The following is a 20,801-nucleotide window of genomic DNA, read 5'->3' as shown; positions in this document are numbered from 1 at the left end:
AGACTGAGTCACAACAACTCAAGGCCAAGGCTGAGGCCACATCATACAAGGTCGAGTATTATATAATGTCTATTGTAGTTGTCGTGGCCAATTCTCATAGACTCGTGCATAATTTCAAGACACAGCCAAACAAGTCAGATGCGGTCTTATATAATCTTAAGCGTACTTTTGTGATGCAATGTGTTGGGATGACAGACATTAATACATTACCCAGGTGAAGGAATATAATAATGTTTGGGTAGTTCCAAGGCTGTTTCTGAAGATTTTTGCACATTAGTACTTGTAGACGTAGTGTAGCGTAGCATGTGTCTTTCTGTGCATGTAGTATTGTGAATAGAAAACAATGCATTCAAGCACTGCGTGCATAGACCATCATATGCGTAAAGTTACCATAATGGGCACTTTTTATTTGGTGGGAAGTAAACACTGCAAAAAATAGGTAAACCAACATGGACTCCCAAAATTTCCTGTATATTTGTATTGGCAGTTGTGTCTGTATCATGGCCCAAACAGAGGGTCACCCCTTTGAATCTGGTCTGCTTGAGGTTTCTTCCTCAAATCATAAGAGGGAGTTTTTCCTTACCACTGTTGCCTGTGCGTTTGCTCTAGGCGTTGGTAAGGTTAGACTTTACTTGTGTGAAGCGCCTTGAGGCAGCTTTGTTGTGATTTGGCACTATATAAATGAAATGAATTTAAAATGTAAAAACAAGCAGCCTCAAAAGAGGCTGGACAATGCCAAGACAGAGTCATTACATAGTGAGGTCCAGGCCAAGGCATTTAAAAATCAGCCCAGAGACCTCTAACACTGCTACTCAGTATATGGAAATCCTACAGATTTTGAAGTACTGCTTTGTGCCTGCTACTGTATATAGTACACAAATTGCAGTTTGATGTAGCCCATTGTCCAGATATTCTTATCTTGTGGCATCACAAAGATCAAATGGGGAAAAGGGAATTCATGGTTGGCCTTTTACCCCTCTGCAAAGATGTGGTCTCTCCAAGTACCCTTCTTAAGTATTTGGTATTCATTAAGTATTACTTAATGAATACCAAAAAAAACAAAAAACATAGCACCAAGACCATGCTAATGTTATACTATAGCTGTTTTTGCACTTGGTACAAGTTCAGCATGTGTTACATCATAAAAGCACACACTATGAACACCTGTGATCTTCACACTCAGGTTTGTCACAGTTATAGACTCTGATCTTCCAGGCTGCATATCAGTCAACGTAAGAAGGGTGTTTAAGTTCTCACTCAGGTTTAACTTTTTTTGATTTTGTTGTCCTTGTGTGCAACTAACAATGCTCAAGTTGTGCCATTTTTGATTGACAGCATCTTTGGTGCTCTAGTATTTTTTCTCATTTGTTCTCATTTCAGATTTCAGATTTCAGAAAACATCAGTATCAGATGCCTGATACTGATGTTTTCCACACAGCTGGTCCAATACATATTTACAATGGTGTCCAGGAAGTGTCATTTTTAGTCTATCGCTGAGGGGAAAGGCCATTTTTCCCCCAGAGGAAATGTGCACAAAGAGAGACAAATACAGTACATGATAGATGAGCATGTTTGAAATCATTTTTAAGGCAACTCCTTTGTTGTGTTTCACAGTGAAATGTGCCCAAACTCACTCAAACACACATTATGTCACACAGAGACAAGAGCACTGACATGCAGATCAATCAGGAGTCTTATACTCACCTTAGGGGTCACTTCAATGCTCAATGCTGTGTTTTTCAAAATTTATTTAAGGCAGACGCCTTTCTCCCTGCAGATGAGACATTGAAAACAAAAATGTATGCAACTGAGCAGAACTTGCCTTTCAGTGCCGGTGTCACCAAGTGAACGGTCCCCCTAAAAATCGGTCCCCCCTGATGTTCACGGATTATCACGTTTTTGCTTCAAGCTGGACTCCAGTCATCATCTATCTCAGTGACAGATATCTGACGCTTTTGTACAACAATCATTTCCACATAAATTCAGCATTATTTCATCATAAAAGGCGACGGAAGGGATCAGAGCACTGCGGCTAAATGAGCTGCTAGCTGATACGTTCACTGAGTGTTGGACATTTCAAAGCGTCACAGAATTTTGCCTCGTTTCTGCTTAAAACTGACTTTAGAATGATCTGATGGTTAATAATCCCATTAATCCATTTGATTGCTTTGGGTGAAGAGACTCTACCCAGACGTGCTGCTGTGGTCCGAAATGACGCATGCGCAGATGCAAAAGGCGGACCAATTTTTAGGGGCGGACCGTTCGACACCGACACAACAGCAAGAATGTCCTGGGATTGCTTTCTCCCAGGTCCTTTCTGTGTGGAGTTTGAATGTTGTCTGCATGAGTTCCCTCTCACTATCAAAAACATATTCTGTCTGCCCCTGAGCAAGGCAGCATCTCTACATGTAGATCTGGGCTCTGGACTGTGGGTGCCAACTGCTCCTACTGGTTGTACTGTATCTAACTCTAATTAGGATAGGTTAAATGCAGAGAAGAAATTTTGTTGTATGTATTCATCTATGTACAATGACAATAAAGGCCCTTCTTCTTTTCATAGGTTCAGATAGAGGCAAACTGGCACCAGCATTTGCTTGATCAGTTGCACAGTCACATACTGACTGCTCAGTTTTAAATGTAAAATAAAGTTAATGATGAATACATTTGATTTAATAGTCATATGACTGCTACAAATGAAAAGACTGACAAATTGAAAATGCACAAAAAATTAAATAAAAATAATGACTAAGTTGGAAATGAACACCAGTTGAGCTGCGGGGGGTAAAACGATCTCCTGGGCCTGACCTGGGTTATTAAACGTAGCAGTCACCAAGAAACATAATGCTATTAAATGACAAAAGCATGAAACGTGAGAGTTTGTCATACTAAATCAGCTATTGCATCAGTCGTTTTGAAGCAGGCTGACTAGAGTCATTTTTGGGCATCCTTTCATGTTCACTGTAACCATGGAAACAAGCAACCAGTGACCAATTCAAGGAGGAAACGGTGAAGGCTGCATAAAAGACATCTGGCAGAATTTCTCACCACTTCTCACTGTCAAGTCGGCCTTGTCTGTTGCTCTACACATAATTGCTTTTTCCGTTACACTTTGTACTTCATATGAGTGTTTGATGTGGCAGTCTGTGGAACACCTCTACACCTACAGAGCTTATGTAATGGTGGAAATTGAGCATGGATGATACAGTCATCCCTTTGGATGTTAACTCAAAATATCTGTGCTCTTCAGCGTTCAATAATGAATGGGCCATGCATAAACATTCCCACACAAACGGAAGCAGAAAAAGAACAAGAAGGAGCAGAAATTATTCATGACGATACCTCCAGGTCTGACTGTGTGTGTGTTTTGGCACTAATGACCCCTGGAATGGATGTTTCTGTTGGACACAAATAGATTCCACTGTTAGTGAAACTTTCTGTTCTTCATGCACTTTTAAATCCTTCAATCTGAAACAGATGTGTAAGATCATTTTAGAAAAAAACAAGTTTTTTTCTTTTAGTAATTTCCTCCCAGAATTTCTTATGTTGGCTTACTGATTACTGAGACACAATCATTGACCCCATATTAAAATACGCCCATCTTGTACTGCACATCTGCACCAGATGTTGCACATTTATCTCTTCTAAGTCCCTGTTAGTAAATGATATAATAATTGATCATCATATTGATTTATTCTGCCTAACAGAAACCTGGTTACAGCAGGATGAATATGTTAGTTTAAATGAGTCAACACCCCCGAGTCACACTAACTGTCAGAATGCTCGTAGCACGGGCCGAGGGGGAGGAGTAGCAGCAATCTTCCATTCCAGCTTATTAATTAATCAAAAACCCAGACAGAGCTTTAATTCATTTGAAAGCTTGTCTCTTAGTCTTGTCCATCCAAATTGGAAGTCCCAAAAACCAGTTTTATTTGTTATTATCTATCGCCCACCTGGTCATTACTGTGAGTTTCTCTGTGAATTTTCAGACCTTTTGTCTGACTTAGTGCTTAGCTCAGATAAGATAATTATAGTGGGCGATTTTAACATCCACACAGATGCTGAGAATGACAGCCTCAACACTGCATTTAATCTATTATTAGACTCTATTGGCTTCGCTCAAAATGTAAATGAGTCCACCCACCACTTTAACCATACTTTAGATCTTGTTCTGAATTATGGTATGGAAATTGAAGACTTAACAGTATTCCCTGAAAACCCCCTTCTGTCTGATCATTTCTTAATAACATTTACATTTACTCTGATGGACTACCCAGCAGTGGGGAATAAGTTTCATTACAGTAGAAGCCTTTTGAAAGTGCTGTAACTAGGTTTAAGAATATGATTCCTTCTTTGTTATGTTCTCCAATGCCATATACCAACACAGTGCAGAGTAGCTACCTAAACTCTGTGAGTGAGATAGATTATCTCATCAATAGTTTTACATCCTCATTGAGCACAACTTTGGATGCTGTAGCTCCTCTGAAAAAGAGAGCCTTAAATCAGAAGTGCCTGACTCCGTGGTATAACTCACAAACTTGCAGCTTAAAGCAGATAACCCATAAGTTGGTATTTGGTTAGACTCTTTCTCTCTGATTGTTCTGTCTGAGTTATTTTCATTAGTTACTTCCTCCAAACCATCAACATGTCTATTAGACCCCATTCCTACCAGGCTGCTCAAGGAAGCCGTACCATTAATTAATGCTTCGATCTTAAATATGATCAATCTATCTTTATTAGTTGGCTATGTACCACAGGCTTTTAAGGTGGCAGTAATTAAACCATTACTTAAAAAGCCATCACTTGGCCCAGCTATCTTAGCTAATTATAGGCCAATCTCCAACCTTCCTTTTCTCTCAAAAATTCTTGAAAGGGTAGTTGTAAAACAGCTAACTGATCATCTGCAGAGGAATGGTCTATTTGAAGAGTTTCAGTCAGGTTTTAGAATTCATCATAGTACAGAAACAGCATTAGTGAAGGTTACAAATTATCTTCTTATGGCCTCAGACAATGGACTCATCTCTGTGCTTGTCCTGTTAGACCTCAGTGCTGCTTTTGATACTGTTGACCATAAAATTTTATTACAGAGATTACAGCATGCCATAGGTATTAAAGGCACTGCGCTGCGTCGATTTGAATCGTATTTATCTAATAGATTACAATTTGTTCATGTAAATGGGGAGTCTTCTTCACAGACTAAGGTTAATTATGGAGTTCCACAAGGTTCTGTGCTAGGACCAATTTTATTCACTTTATACATGCTTCCCTTAGGCAGTATTATTAGAAAGCATTGCTTAAATTTTCATTGTTACGCAGATGATACCCAGCTTTATCTATCCATGAAGCCAGAGAACACACACCAATTACTTAAACTGCACGAATGTCTTACAGACATAAAGACATGGATGACCTCTAATTTCCTGCTTTTAAATTCAGATAAAACTGAAGTTATTGTACTCGGCCCCACAAATCTTAGAAACATGGTGTCTAACCAGATCCTTACTCTGGATGGCATTACCCTGACCTCCAGTAATACTGTGAGAAATCTTGGAGTCATTTTTGATCAGGATATGTCCTTCAATGCGCATATTAAGCAAATATGTAGGACTGCTTTTTTGCATTTGCGCAATCTCTCTAAAATTAGAAAGGTCTTGTCTCAGAGTGATGCTGAAAAACTAATTCATGCATTTATTTCCTCTAGGCTGGACTATTGTAATTCATTATTATCAGGTTGTCCTAAAAGTTCCCTGAAAAGCCTTCAGTTAATTCAAAATGCTGCAGCTAGAGTACTAACGGGGACTAGAAGGAGAGAGCATATCTCACCCATATTGGCCTCTCTTCATTGGCTTCCTGTTAATTCTAGAATAGAATTTAAAATTCTTCTTCTTACTTATAAGGTTTTGAATAATCAGGTCCCATCTTATCTTAGGGACCTCATAGTACCATATCACCCCAATAGAGCGCTTCGCTCTCAGACTGCAGGCTTACTTGTAGTTCCTAGGGTTTGTAAGAGTAGAATGGGAGGCAGAGCCTTCAGCTTTCAGGCTCCTCTCCTGTGGAACCAGCTCCCAATTCGGATCAGGGAGACAGACACCCTCTCTACTTTTAAGATTAGGCTTAAAATTTTCCTTTTTGCTAAAGCTTATAGTTAGGGCTGGATCAGGTGATCCTGAACCATCCCTTAGTTATGCAGCTATAGACTTAGACTGCTGGGGGGTTCCCATGATGCACTGTTTCTTTCTCTTTTTGCTCTGTATGCACCACTCTGCATTTAATCATTAATGATTGATCTCTGCTCTCTTCCACAGCATGTGTTTTTCCTGATTCTCTCCCCTCAGCCCCAACCAGTCCCAGCAGAAGACTGCCCCTCCCTGAGCCTGGTTCTGCTGAAGGTTTCTTCCTGTTAAAAGGGAGTTTTTCCTTCCCACTGTCGCCAAGTGGTTGCTCACAGGGGGTCGTTTTGACCGTTGGGGTTTTTCTGTAATTATTGTATGGCTTTTGCCTTACAATATAAAGCGCTTTGGGACAACTGTTTGTTGTGATTTGGCGCTATATAAATAAAATTGATTTGATTTGATTTGATTTACAGTGCACCCAGAAGGTATTCACAGCGCTTCACTTTTTCCACATTAAGCCTTATTTCAAAATGGATTAAATTAATTTTTTCCTCAAAATTCTACACACAATACCCCATGATAACATTAAAAAGTTGAGATTTTTGCAAATATATATATATGTACATAAGCATTCACAACCTGTTTTCACTGACCATCCTTGAGGTGTTTCTGCAGCTTAATTGGAGTCCACTTGGGGTAAATTCAGTTGATTGGACATGATTTGGAAAGGCACACATCTCACTACATTTAAGGTCCCACAGTTGGCAGTGCATGTCAGAGCACAAACAAAACATGAAGTCAAAGGATCTGTAGACCTCCAAAACAGGATTGTCTCGAGCCACAATTCTGGCGAAGGGTGCAGAAACATTTCTGCTGCTTTGAAGGTCCCAATGAGCACAGTGGCCTCCATCATCTGAAAATGGAGACATTAGGATCCACCAGCACTCTTCCTAGAGATGGCTGCTCATCTAAGCTGAGCAATCAGGGGAAAAGGACCTTGGTCAGGGAGGTGACCAAGAACATGATGGTCACTCTGTCAGAGCTCCAGCATTCCTCTGTGGAGAGAGCAGAGGTGTAAAACTCCGGCTTCAGAAAGTAAAAGCCCTACCATGTATTGCTTCTACCTGTGCACCTGAAACAGGTGATCTCAATAATTAGTTCATCCACCTGCCTGAAGAGTTGAACTAATTACAATCAGTTGGTTTATTAAGAAGATGGAACAAATATGTAGTTGGACTTTTACTTTCTGAAGCTGGAGTTTTACACCTCTTTGGAGAGAGGAAAACCTTCCAGAAGGACAACCATCTCTGCAGCAATCCACCAATCAGGCCTGTATGGTAGAGTGACCAGACGGGAGCCACTTCTTAGTAAAAGGCACATGGGAGCCTGACTGGAGTTTGTCAGAAGGCAACTGAGGCAGCATCATGCTGTGGGTATGTTTTTCAGCGGCAGGAACTGGGAGACTACTCAGGATTGAGGGAAAGATGAAAGCAGTAATGTACAGAGACATCCTGGATGAAAACCTACTCGAGAGTGCTCTTGACCTCAGACTGGGGCGACGGTTCATCTTTCAGCAGGACAATGACCCTAAGCACATGAAGTAAATACTTTTCGGATGCACTGTACTTTCTGGCATGCATGCCCAGATCAATAGAAGGTGGCCACTTATTTTGTAGTCCAATTGTGTAATACATAAAATTGGTGATGGTGGTGTCTAAACTAAACAGAAATACACTAATGCAAAGCACCCACAAGGTAGATGGAAGTTTCTGTGAATATATATTGAAGTTCAGGCCACATATACACAGAGGATAAGTCTATAGATGAAACACTATAAATTAAAGCATGGTGCTGTTAGAGGAAAGTGGGAGTGACTTTGATAATGCCTTGCAAGGCTAGTATCTGTAGGTTGGTGACCTTGACAATATACTGGTTATAGTTTATCATACCCACACTCAAGCCACCTGTGCCAAGAACCACCACCCAGTGTGCAAAAATATGCATAACTCAAACACTCAAACCAAGTTTATTTACAGTAGTGTTCAGAATAATAGTAGTGCTATGTGACTAAAAAGATTAATCCAGGTTTTGAGTATATGAGGTCTGTTAGAAAACTATCTGACCTTTTTATTTTTTGCAAAAACTATATGGATTTGAATCATGTGTGCTTGCATCAGCCAAGCTTGAACCTTCGTGCGCATGCGTGAGTTTTTTCACGCCTGTCGGTTGCGTCATTCACCTGCGAGCACGCTTTGAGTGAGCAGTGGTCCACCCCCCTCGTCGGATTTTTATTGTGAGGAAAATGTCTGAACGATTTGGAGCTTTGGAGCTGTGAGAGACAGCCAGGTGGAAACCATTCGGAAGATTCAGACGGCTTTCAGGGACGATTCTATGGGGATCACACAGATTAAGGAGTGTTACAGCCGGTTTAAAGACAGCGCACAATGGCGGAGGGCGCACCGCGCTCCTTGTGGTGATCGACAGGCTGAAACGACCACATCATTTCCAAACTGAACGCTGTGTTGATCCGGGACGTCGTCTGACTACTACAGAAATGGCAGAAGAGGTGGACATACCACTTTTTCGGCACATTCCACTGTTACAGGAGTTTTTGTCATGGAAAGAGGAGTGGAGGAATTCGCCACGGAGCTGCTGATGGCGCGGGACAAAAGGACCTCCGTGTTGGTTTCACAGTACATGTTGTAACATGCCCAGCTCTTGCACCATTCGGAAGATTCAGACGGCTTTCAGTGGCTTTTCAGTCGTGTGACTATCTGAGAAATTGTGGACGAGCTGGACATGCCACAACATGTCCTGTGAGGCTTCATCACGGCGTTGCTTTTTGTCCCGCGCCATGAGCGGCTCCGTCCTGACGTGCGAATTCCTCCGCATGTCTTTTCATGAGAAAAACTCCTGTAACAGTGGAATGTGCCTAAAAAGTGGTATGTCCACCTCTTCTGCCATTTCTGTAGTAGTCAGACGACATCCCAGATCAACACAACAGGCGTGAAAAAACTCACGCATGCACACGAAGGTTCAAGCTTGGCTGATGCAAGCGCACATGATTCAAATCAATATAGTTTTTAAAAAAAAATAAAAAGGTTGGATAGTTTTCTAACAGACCTCGTATTTCTCATTGTTACATGGGAAACAAGGTACCAGTAGATTCAGTAGATTCTCACAAATCCAACAAAGACCAAGCATTCATGATATGCACACTCTTAAGGCTATGAAATTGGGCTATTAGCAAAAAAAGTAGAAAAGGGGGTGTTCACAATAATAGTAGTGTGGCATTCAGTCAGTGAGTTTGTCAATTTTGTGGAACGAACAGGTGTGAATCAGGTGTCCCCTATTTAAGGATGAAGCCAGCACCTGTTGAGCATGCTTTTCTCTTTGAAAGCCTGAGGAAAATGGGACGTTCAAGACATTGTTCAGAAGAACAGCGTAGTTTGATTAAAAAGTTGATTGGAGAGGGGAAAAATTATACGCAGGTGCAAAAAATTCTAGGCTGTTCATCTACAATGATCTCCAATGCTTTAAAATGGACAACAAAAAAAAACAAAACAGAGACACATGGAAGAAAATGGAAAACAATCAAAGACAGTCTGGAGTTACCTGTAAGTGCTGTGACAGTTAGAAGACACCTGTGTGAAGCTAAATTATTTGCAAGAATCCCCCGCAAAGTCCCTCTGTTAAATAAAAGACATGTGCAGAAGAGGTTACAATTTGCCAAAGAACACATCAACTGGCCTAAAGAGAAATGGAGGAATATTTTGTGGACTGATGAGAGTAAAATTGTTCTTTTTGGGTCCAAGGGCTGCAGACAGTTTGTGAGACGACCCCCAAACTCTGAATTCAAGCCACAGTTCACAGTGAAGACAGTGAAGCATGGTGGTGCAAGCATCATGATATGGGCATGTTTCTCCTACTATGGTGTTGGGCCTATATATCGCATACCAGGTATCATGGATCAGTTTGGATATGTCAAAATACTTGAAGAGGTCATGTTGCCTTATGCTGAAGAAGACATGCCCTTGAAATGGGTGTTTCAACAAGACAATGACCCCAAGCACACTAGTAAACGAGCAAAATCTTGGTTCCAAACCAACAAAATTAATGCCTCGCAGATGTGAAGAAATCATGAAAAACTGTGGTTATACAACTAAATACTAGTTTAGTGATTCACAGGATTGCTAAAAAAGCAGTTTGAACATAATAGTTTTGAGTTTGTAGCATCAAACACAGATGCTACTATTATTGTGAACACCCCCTTTTCTACTTTTTTTTTTTTTTACTAATAGCCCAATTTCATAGCCTTAAGAGTGTGCATATCATGAATGCTTGGTCTTGTTGGATTTGTGAGAATCTACTGGTACCTTGTTTCTCATGTAACAATAAGAAATATACTCAAAACCTGGATTAATCTTTTTAGTCACATAGCACTACTATTATTCTGAACACTACTGTATCTTGTTAGCCTTTGGTAAGTTTGATATTGGTGGACCTGTTCAGGCTTTATTCGTCCCATCCAGAGCATACCGACTGATTGATCTAACCACGTACCCATCGAGATCAATCAATCTGGAGTAGACAAACAGACAGACACCTTTAGTAGAATTCCTTTGCACATATAAACGAAAAAGACCAGTGCTTATTGTCGTCAGTGAAAACTCAGGTAAGGTCAGACTCAGGTCGTCTGAGTCAGGATGTTTGGCTCATGGGGATGCTCTGCTACACAGAAAGCAGGCCACAGAAACTAATTAAAAAGCCCCACACAATTGACAGAACTGTGACTCCAAGTTCCTTGAAGTTCTTAGTGTCATGCGCATGTTTTAAAACTGCCAGTCTTCAGAATCACCCACACAAAGCTGCTCCTCTGTTATGTCACGCTGACAGTGTGTGTGCTGGCAGGTCCACAGTTCTGAAACAACTTTAAGCTTGAGTGACAAAGGGGATCTTCATACCTAAACATCTATCATAAAGTTTCTGCAGGCAGAAGAATGAGTCAGTCTGGCATTAAAAAGTGATTGTCAGCCCAGTGAGCCAGAAAAAAGTGCTTTGATATGTGCACTCGGAGGATTTGAGGGCCTTTGCATACCAAATGTCAGCACTCCTCCCACTACTACGTGTACCGTAGAATTAGTTGGCTTTAGCTGTGTCCATTCTCTGCTGCTGCCTGCAGCACGATGGTTGAGTGCCTTAAAGATGAACAATGCACAGAAGTCAAAGTATCAATGTTTAGCTTGGTGAAAGTGTAGTTTTAGCACTAAAACCCCAAAAAATCCCACATGTGCATTTGCGTGTCTGCAGGTTTGCTTTGCTTTCATGTTAAAAATGTCAAAAACTGAAATGACTCAGTCCTTATGATCAGTTGTGTGACATTCATGCTGAAGATTGTCATAATTTTTCAACATTCTAAAGAGGTTTGTTTTTAATACCCTTTAGCTGCAGTTTTTGACTTGTAACTTTGATGGTCTCGGCATGAATCTCAAACTTGTTTTTCAGCAGAGGTGTGAGTAATAAAAGTCTAAAGCAGGGACTTCTTTAAAATGTAGACCAAACTGCTTCATGGAAATACAGTTTTCTGTATAAATTCTATGTAATCATGCCTCACTAATATACTGAGGGAAACATTTTTCCTTTCAAGGACTATTTCAATTTTTAGAACATCATTCAGTCCATCCGGGAGATCTGGCAACTTCTCCTGGATGGACTGCTGGCTTGAACGACACTCTTCTAATCAGTACAAGGTTGTAATAGTTTCTTTTATTCCTGTTACCAGTCTGATACTTCTGTTAATTTTTCAGTGTAACGGCTGTGAATTTTAAGCTCATTATTTTATTCCTGTGTGAATCTTAGGAGTTGTTAGCATTTTCATGAGTGGTTAGCTTGCGCTAGCTTGGCTACATGCTTGGGTTTTCTGGTGCACAAAGTGCATTTACTTTACACTTGACATAAACCTTGCACAATGCTGGCAGATAGCGTGGCTCTGTCAGAGAGCCGTGTCCATAAGCTAGAGCAGCTTCTTGGTTTAGTGGAGTTAGATATTATGGGCAGTCCAGACGAGCTAGCATGTACATTAGTATTAGCTTAGCAATACTGGCTAAAGATGATGGCTTTCAGACCATTGTTAGGCAGAGGAAGTCACGTAGGGCTTGGTTTCAGGTTGCGGTACCCAGATCACATTCACCACTGTGAACTGTGAACCATTTTCTGACTTGGATATGACTGTTGTTGGCCCCTGAAGCCCATGGGTGACTTCTACCCCTACTTCAAGACCGAAACACCGGGCGTTATTGATAGGGGATTCTATCACTCGCATAGTCAGGTTACAAACACCCACTGACGTTAAATGTTTTCCTGGGGCCAGAGCACCCAACACTGCCTCTCACCTTATGGTGCTGATGTTGCAAAAGGGCAGACAGACAAAGAAACATGACACAGGATATAGCCACATTGTTATTCACGTCTGCACCAATTATATTCGGATGAAGCACTTGGAGGTCACAAAAATGGACATACAGTAGTGTTCAGAATAATAGTAGTGCTATGTGACTAAAAAGATTAATCCAGGTTTTGAGTATATTTCTTATTGTTACATGGGAAACAAGGTACCAGTAGATTCAGTAGATTCTCACAAATCCAACAAGACCAAGCATTCATGACATGCACACTCTTAAGGCTATGAAATTGGGCTATTAGTAAAAAAAAAAAAGTAGAAAAGGGGGTGTTCACAATAATAGTAGTATGGCATTCAGTCAGTGAGTTTGTCAATTTTGTGGAACAAACAGGTGTGAATCAGGTGTCCCCTATTTAAGGATGAAGCTAGCACCTGTTGAACATGCTTTTCTCTTTGAAAGCCTGAGGAAAATGGCATGTTCAAGACATTGTTCAGAAGAACAGCGTAGTTTGATTAAAAAGTTGATTGGAGAGGGGAAACGTTATACGCAGGTGCAAAAAATTATAGGCTGTTCATCTACAATGATCTCCAATGCTTTAAAATGGAAAAAAAAAAAAACAGACGCGTGGAAGAAAACAGAAAACAACCATCAAAATGGATAGAAGAATGACCAGAATGGCAAAGGCTCACCCACTGATCAGCTCCAGGATGATCAAAGACAGTCTGGAGTTACCTGTAAGTGCTGTGACAGTTAGAAGACGCCTATGTGAAGCTAATTTATTTGCAAGAATCCCCCGCAAAGTCCCTCCAATAAATAAAACACATGTGCAGAAGAGGTTACAATTTGCCAAAGAACACATCAACTGGCCTAAAGAGAAATGGAGGAATATTTTGTGGACTGATGAGAGTAAAATTGTTCTTTTTGGGTCCAAGGGCCACAGACAGTTTGTGAGATGACCCCCAAACTCTGAATTCAAGCCCCAGTTCACAGTGAAGACAGTGAAGCATGGTGGTGCAAGCATCATGATATGGGCATGTTTCTCCTACTATGGTGTTGGGCCTATATATTGCATACCAGGTATCAAGGATCAGTTTGGATATGTCAAAATACTTGAAGAGGTCATGTTGCCTTATGCTGAAGAGGACATGCCTTTGAAATGGGTGTTTCAACAAGACAATGACCCCAAGCACACTAGTAAACGAGCAAAATCTTGGTTCCAAACCAACAAAATTAATACCTCGCAGATGTGAAGAAATCATGAAAAACTGTGGTTATACAACTAAATACTAGTTTAGTAATTCACAGGATTGCTAAAAAAGCAGTTTGAACATAACAGTTTTGAGTTTGTAGTGTCAACAGCAGATGCTACTATTATTGTGAATACCCCCTTTTCTACTTTTTTTTACTAATAGCCCAGTTTCATAGCCTTAAGACTGTGCATATCATGAATGCTTGGTCTTGTTGGATTTGTGAGAATCTACTGAATCTACTGGTTAAAATTGAGGATTCATATAAATACACCTTATGACCCGCTCTGCAAGTCGTGTGTCATACATCACACTGACAAAGTGAGGAACCTTGGGGTGAGTTTTGATCCTACATTGTCTTTTGACCTGCACATTAGAAATATTATGACTGTTTCTTTCCACCTGTGAAACATCGTGAAGATTTGTCCCATCCTGTCTATGGCTGATGCTGAGACCTTGATACATGCATTTGTCTCTTCTAGACTGGACTACTGCAATGTTCTATTTTCTGGTTTACCGCAGTCCAGCAATAGGGGTCTCCAAATGGTTCAAAATGTTGCTGCCAGACTTTTGACAGGAAGCAGAACGCTTAACCACATTACACTCATTTTGTTGTCTCTTCACTGACTTCGTGTCTCTGTGAGGTTGGATTTTAAGGTTCAATAAAATTATTCATGGACTAGTGCCTCCCTACTCAGCTGACCTAATTAAACTCTATACCAGCCCGGGCTCAGTGTTCTCAGGGTGCAGAACTACTTTGTGTCCCGAGGGTGACTAAAAAGTCTGTGGGCCACAGAGCTTTCTCTTATCATGCACCTATTTTGTGGAATGATTTCCCTACGGCAATAAATAGTATGGTACTATGCCTCCTATCCTTTTAAATTCATTTTATTAGTAAACTGAGTGGGTCTCTGCCTCAACTTTATCTAAATTCTGAGTCTGTTCGTGAAGCTTAGGGCTAGCGGCTGGCGATCACTTTAGTATTTTCTCTGCTTTCCTGTTGCTTAATGCTGATGAATTTTACCTTAGGTGTAGTTTTTCTGGCCGACTGATTCTGCTTTTTTTTCTCTCTGTCTGAGGTGCTGATGACGTTATGACGTCATGTGCTGGATTTGATTACTGCATAATTTCTGAAACGGATGTGGAATGTGGAACGGACTCTGCCGTGGGAACATGCCAGAATGGCATAATGGATGACCCCTGCCTGTGATTGGACGGCTGCATGGACTTCTCATCAAATTCACACCCGGTTACGCCAATCGGAGCTCACTAAAATTAACATTGAATCGGTGTGTAACTTTGCAAAAACAATGTCGGACTCTGTAGTTTTCTCTGGGCCCCTCCCTAATCGGACCGGGAGTGACATGTTTAGCCGCATGTTCTCCCTGAATTGCTGGCTGTCTGAGTGGTGTCCAAAAAATGAGGTGGGCTTCAAAGATAATTGGCAAAGCTTCTGGGGAAAACCTGGTCTTGTTAGGAGAGACGGCATCCATCCCACTTTGGATGGAGCAGCTCTCATTTCTAGAAATCTGACCAATTTTCTTAAATCCTCCAAACCGTGACTATCCAGGGTTGGGACCAGGAAGCAGAGTTGTAGTCTTACACACCTCTCTGCAGCTTCTCTCCCCCTGCCATCCCCTCATTACCCCATCCCCGTAGAGACGGTGCCTGCTCCCAGACCACCAATAACCAGCAAAAATCTATTTAAGCATAAAAATTCAAAAAGAAAAAATAATATAGCACCTTCAACGGCACCACAGACTAAAACAGTTAAATGTGGTCTATTAAACATTAGGTCTCTCTCTTCTAAGTCCCTGTTAGTAAATGATATAATAATTGATCAACATATTGATTTATTCTGCCTTACAGAAACCTGGTTACAGCAGGATGAATATGTTAGTTTAAATGAGTCAACACCCCCCGAGTCACACTAACTGCCAGAATGCTCGTAGCATGGGCCGAGGCGGAGGATTAGCAGCAATCTTCCATTCCAGCTTATTAATTAATCAAAAACCCAGACAGAGCTTTAATTCATTTGAAAGCTCGACTCTTAGTCTTGTCCATCCAAATTGGAAGTCCCAAAAAACAGTTTTATTTGTTATTATCTATCGTTCACCTGGTCGTTACTGTGAGTTTCTCTGTGAATTTTCAGACCTTTTGTCTGACTTAGTGCTTAGCTCAGATAAGATAGTTATAGTGGTCGATTTTAACATCCACACAGATGCTGAGAATGACAGCCTCAACACTGCATTTAATCTATTATTAGACTCAATTGGCTTTGCTCAAAATGTAAATGAGTCCACCCACCACTTTAATCATATCTTAGATCTTGTTCAGACTTATGGTTTGGAAATTGAAGACTTAACAGTATTCCCTGAAAACTCCCTTCTGTCTGATCATTTCTTAATAACATTTACATTTACTCTGATGGACTACCCAGCAGTGGGGAATAAGTTTCATTACACTAGAAGTCTTTCAGAAAGCGCTGTAACTAGGTTTAAGGATATGATTCCTTCTTTATGTTCTCTAATGCGATATACCAACACAGTGCAGAGTAGCTACCTAAACTCTGTAAGTGAGATAGAGTATCTCGTCAATAGTTTTACATCCTCATTGAAGACAACTTTGGATGTTGTAGCTCCTCTGAAAAAGAGAGCTTTAAATCAGAAGTGCCTGACTCCGTGGTATAACTCACAAACTCGCAGCTTAAAGCAGATAACCCGTAAGTTGGAGAGGAAATGGTGTCTCACTAATTTAGAAGATCTTCACTTAGCCTGGAAAAAGAGTCTGTTGCTCTATAAAAAAGCCCTCCGTAAAGCTAGGACATCTTACTACTCATCACTAATTGAAGAAAATAAGAACAACCCCAGGTTTCTTTTCAGCACTGTAGCCAGGCTGACAAAGAGTCAGAGCTCTATTGAGCCGAGTATTCCTTTAACTTTAACTAGTAATGACTTCATGACTTTCTTTGCTAATAAAATTTTAACTATTAGAGAAAAAATTACTCATAACCATCCCAAAGACGTATCGTTATCTTTGGCTGCTTTTATTTGGTTAGACTCTTTCTCTCCGATTGTTCTGTCTGAGTTATTTTCATTAGTTACTTCCTCCAAACCATCAACATGTCTATTAGACCCCATTCCTACCAGGCTGCTCAAGGAAGCCCTACCATTATTTAATGCTTCGATCTTAAATATGATCAATCTATCTTTATTAGTTGGCTATGTACCACAGGCTTTTAAGGTGGCAGTAATTAAACCATTACTTAAAAAGCCATCACTTGACCCAGCTATCTTAGCTAATTATAGGCCAATCTCCAACCTTCCTTTTTTCTCAAAAATTCTTGAAAGGGTAGTTGTAAAACAGCTAACTGATCATCTGCAGAGGAATGGTCTATTTGAAGAGTTTCAATCAGGTTTTAGAATTCATCATAGTACAGAAACAGCATTAGTGAAGGTTACAAATGATCTTCTTATGGCCTCAGACAGTGGACTCATCTCTGTGCTTGTTCTGTTAGACCTCAGTGCTGCTTTTGATACTGTTGACCATAAAATTGTATTACAGAGATTAGAGCATGCCATAGGTATTAAAGGCACTGCGCTGCAGTGGTTTGAATCATATTTATCTAATAGATTACAATTTGTTCATGTAAATGGGGAATCTTCCTCACAGACTAAGGTTAATTCTGGAGTTCCACAAGGTTCTGTGCTAGGACCAATTTTATTCACTTTATACATGCTTCCCTTAGGCAGTATTATTAGACGGCATTGCTTAAATTTTCATTGTTACGCAGATGATACCCAGCTTTATCTATCCATGAAGCCAGAGGACACACACCAATTAGCTAAACTGCAGGGTTGTCTTACAGACATAAAGACATGGATGACGTCTAATTTCCTGCTTTTAAACTCAGATAAAGCTGAAGTTATTGTACTTGGCCCCACAAATCTTAGAAACATGGTGTCTAACCAGATCCTTACTCTGGATGGCATTACCCTGACCTCTAGTAATACTGTGAGAAATCTTGGAGTCATTTTTGATCAGGATATGTCATTCAATGCGCATATTAAACAAATATGTAGGACTGCTTTTTTGCATTTACGCAATATCTCTAAAATTAGAAAGGTCTTGTCTCAGAGTGACGCTGAAAAACTAATTCATGCATTTATTTCCTCTAGGCTGGACTATTGTAATTCATTATTATCAGGTTGTCCTAAAAGTTCCCTGAAAAGCCTTCAGTTAATTCAAAATGCTGCAGCTAGAGTACTAACGGGGACTAGAAGGAGAGAGCATATCTCACCCATATTGGCCTCTCTTCATTGGCTTCCTGTTAATTCTAGAATAGAATTTAAAATTCTTCTTCTTACTTATAAGGATTTGAATAATCAGGTCCCATCTTATCTTAGGGACCTCATAGTACCATATCACCCCAATAGAGCGCTTCGCTCTCAGACTGCAGGCTTACTTGTAGTTCCTAGGGTTTTTAAGAGTAGAATGGGAGGCAGAGCCTTCAGCTTTCAGGCTCCTCTCCTCTGGAACCAGCTCCCAATTCAGATCAGGGAGACAGACACCCTCTCTACTTTTAAGATTAGGCTTAAAACTTTCCTTTTTGCTAAAGCTTATAGTTAGGGCTGGATCAGGTGACCCTGAGCCATCCCTTAGTTATGCTGCTATAGACTTAGACTGCTGGGGGGTTCCCATGATGCACTGAGTGTTTCTTTCTCTTTTTGCTCTGTATGCACCACTCTGCATTTAAACATTAGTGATTGATCTCTGCTCCCCTCCACAGCATGTCTTTTTCCTGGTTCTCTCCCTCAGCCCCAACCAGTCCCAGCAGAAGACTGCCCCTCCCTGAGCCTGGTTCTGCTGGAGGTTTCTTCCTGTTAAAAGGGAGTTTTTCCTTCCCACTGTTGCCAAGTGCTTGCTCACAGGGGGTCGTTTTGACCGTTGGGGTTTTTACGTAATTATTGTATGGCCTTGCCTTACAATATAAAGCGCCTTGGGGCAACTGTTTGTTGTGATTTGGCGCTATATAAATAAAATTGATTGATTGATTGAAATTCATCTTTTGTTATGTTCTGGTTTGTAAAACTTTGCAAAATCTTGTAACTGTTAGAATGGCCTAAGCAGTGGGTCAACCCTCTGAGTCTGGTCTGCTTGAAGTTTCTTCCTCATTATCACCAGAGTTTTTCCTTACCGCCGTTGCTTGTGTGCTTCCTCAAGGGGTTGGTAATGTTAGACCTTACTTGTGTGAAGTGCTTTGAGGCAGCTTTGTTGTGATTTGGCGCTATATTAACTAAATAAAATAAATACATAAATTCAAGGGCCATACTACACTGATCTCTCAAATGACATTCCTTGCAGGTGGGTTTTTAGGTTTTGGTGATTCAGTCTAGAGCGGAACCAAGTTTTGTCAGTTTTGAAAAGAATGACATACAACAGAAAGTTGTCCCAACCAAAGATGTATACCTCAGACAGTCTCTCTGGTGAAATTTTGAGACAACTTTCTCAAGTCAGCATTAAATGTGATAACTTTTGGGATTTCAAAATTTGCTAGAAGTACAACTATAATTGTTGGAATGGATTTAGGACATCTCAAAACTACATGAAATGCCTAATTTTCTGGTCTTACATAGAAAAAAGTTGTAACATTTAGAGGAGTTGTACCATTTAGGGTTGCAACATTGCATGTCGCATCTACTTTTCTTTTTTAACAGTTGCCATGATTCATGTCAGTGATGACACGTGTAAAACAGCTTGTTGCGAGTCATGCATTCAACCTGACTGTAACGTGGACAGGCATACAGTTGAAAACAATCACCATGACTGTTTTATTTTTGCATGTTAATTTGCTCGTAATTTGTAGGGCTGGACCCAAATATTCAACTGCTCCAATATACATTTGTTAAACCGATAGTTGGTTTTTAATTTTGAAAGGCAGATATTGTCACCTCCTGTTAGTAGCTGTTTGCAAAGTCGTGTGTATTTGGTTGTCTGTGAAAATGTTTTGTTGTGATTTGGCGCTATATAAGAAAAAAGTTGATTGATTGATTTTCTGACTATTTGCCCTTTGTTTAACCCAGTTGTTTGTTTCCTCCTTCTATCTGCGTTGTGTTTTGCTTTGATTCCTGTGGAACTCTTTTGAACTCACCTAAATCACCTTTGTTTTTTTCCACGGGATTTGAACCCGCACGCTCTGATTACCAGATGGAAACTTTACCACTGCGTTACAATCACTGTCTTGCAACAGGATTGTGAAATGTCTAAAATCAACAAACAGATAAACATATTTTCTAAAAAAGAAAAAAAAAGTGCTGTGATAACTGATCAAACGGCGTTTGGTATGGTGTATTTCTGCTGATACGTGACTGAAAGTGGCGTATTTGTCATACTGTTGGCTTGTCCTGGTTGTGCAGCGCGCCGCTCACAGCACTAATGCCCCAACACGTGTCCTGTCAGACGTGACATTCAGATTGCCTGCTGCGTGTCCAAATGGACTGAGGGTCCGTTTCTCCTCCCATCACAAAATCGATATATGTTTTTATGTATTTCCACATAAGCACACATATACGCATGTCCGTCAAAACACAGGACGTGTGCTGCAGCTGTGATGACCAGAAGCGGAGGTGTCTCAACAGCTGTGGGCAGCCAGCCATGCCCCCTGTCCTGACAGTGCACAAACCAAGATGTCACTCTGTGATCAGATTTATTTATTTGACAGGGACATTGCACAACAAATGTGTTGCACAGACCAGATTTAGCTACAAGCGAATTTTCATCTGTTGTCCCTAGGCAGAAGAAAGAAACAGCAGGTCACAATGTACAAAATACTACAAAATTAAAAAAAAAAAGATAGATACAACCCCCAGAAGAACCAACAAAAAAAAAAAAACACCAGCAGCCGATTACTCACAATTAATATATAGTTTTCCAAGACACATTTGATTAATGTTCACAAATCTGACCATCTTTCCACCATTTCTTTGTGTAAAATTTAAACTCTCGAACAGTCAAAGGTATAAAGTTCCACATCCCTGCAG

The 20,801-nt window shown here is 40.5% G+C and overlaps 1 long non-coding RNA gene across 1 annotated transcript; it reads left to right on the top strand.

The window, feature by feature from the left end:
• Positions 1–8,912: 8,912 nt before the first annotated feature.
• LOC117509810 lies at positions 8,913–20,593 on the top strand. Its single transcript, XR_004560537.1, has 3 exons — positions 8,913–8,924; positions 20,137–20,146; positions 20,466–20,593. It is a non-coding gene; the product is annotated as an uncharacterized LOC117509810 (long non-coding RNA).
• Positions 20,594–20,801: the final 208 nt, after the last annotated feature.

This window comes from Thalassophryne amazonica, chromosome 5, assembly GCF_902500255.1.
Source record: "Thalassophryne amazonica chromosome 5, fThaAma1.1, whole genome shotgun sequence".
Classification (NCBI taxonomy): domain Eukaryota; kingdom Metazoa; phylum Chordata; class Actinopteri; order Batrachoidiformes; family Batrachoididae; genus Thalassophryne; species Thalassophryne amazonica.
Note: the sequence above shows the minus strand (reverse complement) of the source record. Positions and strands in the feature narration are given on the sequence as shown.